Source organism: Pinus tabuliformis, chromosome 1_2 (genome assembly GCF_031772625.1).
Source record: "Pinus tabuliformis cultivar Carrire ecotype Pingquan chromosome 1_2, CPIR1, whole genome shotgun sequence".
Classification (NCBI taxonomy): domain Eukaryota; kingdom Viridiplantae; phylum Streptophyta; class Pinopsida; order Pinales; family Pinaceae; genus Pinus; species Pinus tabuliformis.
In genome coordinates, this window is record NC_142298.1 from 933,909,982 (window position 1) to 933,915,569 (window position 5,588).

The following is a 5,588-nucleotide window of genomic DNA, read 5'->3' on the forward strand; positions in this document are numbered from 1 at the left end:
TGATCTAAGAAAAGGGAGTGTGGATACTCAATTATTAGTGTGACTGAGTATTGGATCATGACAAAGAGGTAGCATTTTGGAGTGTGTTGAGTCTGAGGTAGTTACTATGTGCATGGAGTGCATAGAGACAAGATATTACACTTGTAGTTGATGATATAGATAGATATTGTCCATTGGAGTGTCTATGATATAGTATCAATGTTTGATTGATATGTATAACAATGCACTAATAGGATTTGTTATTGCAAGGATCACTATTTTAATTATTTTTAATGGTTGATAGTGTTTTGTAGAGATAAAAGGTAAAGCATGATCCTTTGTGTGGGTAGAGTGACAAAGTATGATAGAGTTATTGGTTGAGTTTATTGCAAGGGCTATGTGTTGGTGGCTTTTATGTTGACATATTTGTTGCAGAGATCCAATGATTGTATATGCTTATATACTTTTGCATGTTTCTCTTAGAGACGAGCATATGTATCTTGTTGTGTACAATAATAGTTTAATGCATGGATTTGTTATGCTAATGATGGTTGTATATGAGTCAGAGAGTTGAGCTACTAAGGTTTGAGTAGATTAATTTTTATGTTGGGGTATGATGAGCATATTATTGAGTTTTTATTGAGTGTGAGAGCACAAATTGATTTTTGATTTGGAGAGAGGTTGTGGGTTGATGTATTCAGTTGATGAGCATAAAATTTTTGTGGGTCCAGTGTGAAAATGGGATGAGATGAGGCCCATGTTTTTTGTATTTTGTTGCAGGTGGATCCTAGCATGCAATATTGTGAAACATGGTCCACAAGGGATTGAATGTTGGGGCCTTGAATAGATGAGTGGTGGCTCACAAGAAAGTAGTGTATTATTGATTCAGGGTGTAGTGGCATTCTTTGAGTTGTGGCATACGAACTTGGGAGTAGTGGCTTCCATTCTATGGTGGTTGGAAAAACTATTGGATGTTTAGGCATCTAGCAGGTTGTGACATGCAACAGGTAGTGTCCTGCATAGTTGAGGGAATGATGGCTTCCAACAGGTGGTGCCCTACAAAGTTTAGGTAGTGATGGCTTTTTTTAGTTAGTGGATTGTAACGAGTGGTTTATTGCCAGAATAGAAAGTAGGGGATTTCACACTGGTGGTGGCCAATGATTTGATTTAAAGAAAATTTTTGATAATGGAAGAAGAGATGAAGTAGAGAAAAGTAGATGGTTTTTCTCCAGGAAGTTTTTCCACCTTACATTTTGTGTCTTGATATGTTGATGTGTTAATGATTTATTTTATGTGTTACTCCTATAATGTTATGTGTGTTGATATGATTCATATATGATCATGGTTATCCATATGTTATTTGTTTCTTATACTTCTTGATATGTTAAGAAACCAATTTAAAAAATGGTATAAGTTGATCCATCTAACACAATACTGATTCACCCCCACCATCCCAGTATTATCAAGCTTCCAACACCCACCTATGATAAGTATATGTATTCCATCATGTAGGATTATTGGTAATGGAAACATTAAAGTCTAGAAAAGGAGATGATCATCCACATGGATCACTAACATGTTCAATTTATGTAGACACAGGGGAAGTTATAGAATGACCTCCGCTAGAAATGGTCCACATATATGCAGCAATTCCATTTGAACATTAAATATAAGAAGGGTATCCACAACCATGCCATATATTTCCTCAATCAACACATGATTATGGCAATAGCCATCATTCTCAACTCTTGTGGGAACGAGACATCTAGATGGCCACAACTATACAACAATAATTCAGAGTTTGCTGCTACATACCAGATGTCCATGGCAAGCAAGAAAGTTCCATACTTCCACCTCTAGGATGCAATATTGTGCTACCTAAGACACTTTTATGTTCTTTCAATCAAGAGTGAAAATATGATCTAGAAGGAACATTACAATCAAGTAGCAGGGCATTTTGGTGTGTATAAGATAGTGGCAGTATTGTAGAAGTACTTTTATTAGTTAAAACTTCAACATGATGTTTGCTAGTATATCAAGTCTTGCAATACCTACACCATTAAGAAGAAAGTCTTGTACACTCATCTACCTACTACTAACTAACCATGGGAATCCATCTCAGTGGACTATATGTCTAGCCTTCCTTCTACAAGGCATGGTAAGGGTTGTAATCTTTTGGTTATTGATAGATTTTATAATATGCTTATCATGTCTACCTACAAATAGAGTATCACAACAAAATCACTACTAAGCTCTTCTTCAAACGGGTGTGTGTTAGGGTCCAAACCTAACCCCTTTATCTATGTAATAAGCTCAAGGGGCCTAGTTAGAGTCATATCTAGTTAGTTGAGTCAGTAAATCCCATAAGTGGCTATCCACATTAATAATAATTATAAGTGGTTGGTCCGCATTATAGAAAAGGGGCCACAATTAGTTATAAATGGGCCATAGTTAATAAATGAAGTGGTTAACCTATATTATGAAAGCAACCACTAGTATTTAGGGTTTTGGATGTCATAAATATATAAATAGTATTAGATAGCAAGGGAAAAATCATCGAGTTTTATTGTAATTGAGCTCTTCTCTGTTAAAGGTTGAGCCCCTGAAGAGGCAAGTGAAAATTTTATTCTGCTTCTAAATAATAAAATATCATTGTAGCTTATCTCAATTCATGTAATATTTTTGCGTTTCTGAAAATATTATTTTGCATTTATGGCATTTTGTTATTTTCACATGTCAAGTGCATAACAATTCATATCTGGGCACTTTTGAGGGCCACTTATACCTCCAATTTTGGGTAGAATTTTTTTGAAGGCTAGAGACATGTTTTGGTGTCTTTAAACCATGGGACCTGTTGTTGAGCACATACATCTTTAGATTTGGGGAGGCATGCATCCAAGAGCTACAAGAATTGGTCATGTTTGTTGGACTCCCTTGTAACCCCTATGGTAACCCTTCGAGTAGTAGTGCATTAGATGGAACTGCACACAGATTGTGGTTCCATGTACCCTTGGGTATATTGGAAGCCCAACCTAGGGTAACCTGAAACCTAACCTTAGATACGTTTTTGGCCATCTTTCTACTATAATACACTAAGAGCTACAATCAAGGAGATTACTCACACATATAATAGGATAGTTGGGTAGTACGACTAAGGGTACATTTGATCCTCCTTAGTTAGTGCTCTAAAAGATTGGGTCGAGTACTAATGTTTGACCCCTTCATATATTGTGATTTTTAGCACCTGACACTCCTTGTGATCATAGTTCCCTTAGCTATCTAAATCTCACTGCCCCCTTTTTCATCCAAATCAAATCTAGCAATTGCAGTTCAGTAGCTGCTTTACAGGTTAGATCCAATAGCTAGGGTTCTTCCACCACCGCATAAGTCAGATTTAGCAGTTGGGGTTTTCACAGTGCAAATCAGACTCTTTGTGGAGTGAGGGTTTTGGGCCACCATAGTCCAGATCATATTGTTGCAACATATTTTGCAGCAGAAATACCTTGGGGTTTCTTCTACTACAGTCCAACACTGATTTTCACAAGATAATTGGTAGTATCGAGCATTTTGGATTTCGACCACTGCAATATTGATCAACTAGGAGTAAGACTCCATTTAGAGTAAAAAACAAACAATTCTAGGGCCATCACGGGATGCTTGCAAGAGACCTATCCCATTATATTCGAGACGATGAGCTGATCATTGTGGTACCATTCACCTGTAAGCCCCCAATTTTCATGCGGTCCCAAATTTTTCCCGACACAACTTCAAGTGACACACATCACTAGACTTTTGAGATTTCCCTCTTTCCAACCATACTACTCTTAAGTAAGCTCAAAATTTTACCAGGGCTAGAGTATGTATGGGACCTAGTCTCAAGTTATGGATTTGGAAAATTTTGGCACCCTCAAGAAAAAAATCAGTGAATTTAAGACATCCTTTGAAGACAAAATCGATAAACTCTCACAAGTATTGCACACCCTGAAAAAATCTCATGAAACCATGGGGGGAGAACACCGTGTGAATGCACATATAGAAGGACAAACCAACCATCACATTCATTTCCATGGAGTTCAACAATATTCAAGTCACTAGACACCCAAGTGGACATGTACAAATTTGACGGCTCTAACCCAACAGTATGGGTGGCACAAATGGAGAAATATTTCCACCTTAATAGATTTGGGATGATGAAACTAAACTACATGTTGGATCTCTTTACTTAGACCAAGAGAGATGGCAATGGTGGCAGTGGCATTAAAAATTCTATCCAGGGAGGCCAACTTGGACCATGTTCTCTAAAGCCATTTTTGATCACTTTGATTGGGAATATCACTTTCTGGACCGTCTCACTAAGCTAAGGCAATTGATCATAGTACGGGACTACATTGTAGCCTTTGCATAGTTGGCCATCCAGATTGAGGGATTAGGAGATGCCTTTTACTTGGAATGTTTCATTAATGGTCTAGAGGAAGCCACAAAGCCCATGTTCAAATCAGTCACCTAGCTACTTGGTTGGAAGCATGTCGCAAGGCCTTAGATGCAAAATTCACTTTAAATTCCCAATTTATATCATCCAAATTTCGTCACACAGACACATCCTAGCTTACCTACGGGCCCCACCCAAACACATAAGGTTCAAAATGTCTCACTAACAAAAATTACCAAAAGAAGGAAATAAGGACTCTACTACTATTTTGATGACAAATAATCCCGGGGACATAAAATTCAAGGAACCAAAATTATTTCAAATTGATGCTACTCAAAACTAATTTTCCAATGAAGCTCAATCCATTGAAGTTCCTGAGGAGGAAGAGAGTGAAACCCTAACATCTCTAGACACTAATATTATAGCCACTCTAGATGAGTCAATTATCTCACTCCATGCACTGGCCAACATTTCTTCTCCCCGGACTCTCAAAATCTGACGATGTCTTAAGCATTGGCTAGTAGTGGTGTTCATTGATAGTGGCAACACACATAACTTTGTCTATAAGAGAGTAGAAGAATTCGTTCATTATTTTTCAAGGTAGTATCTAATTTTTAAGTCCTTATTGTTGATGGGAGGGTTATGGACTGTGAAGGACACTGTGAAAATATTAATCTATAAATGAGGGATTATCACCTCAAAAACCACATGTTTTCCATTCAAATGGGTGGTTGTTACATTGTCCTTGGTGCTGAATGGCTTTGCACACTGGGCCCTAGCACAATGGAATTACAAGAGTTATATATGAGATTTTTAAGAAAAACAACCACACTCATACATTGCGGCGACTCCAGGTAGGTGCTCCCACTATCATCAGCTCACATCAAATGGAGAAGATTTTAAAAAATGGGCATCATGGGATAGTAGAACAATTTAATTCCCTCCATGCCATTGAATCCAATCCTCCTCACATTCATCCTGATATGCAACAAGTATTAGATCGCCACTAGCAGGTCTTTGACAAAGCTAAGGAGCTTCCACCCCCTAGGGCTAAACATGATCATAACATCCCTTTTCTCCTAGGTACCCATCCACCAAATGTCTTCCCCCATCAATATCATTTTTCATAAAAGAATGAAATTGAAAAAAAGCATCAAGGAACTCCCTAAATCCAGTGTTA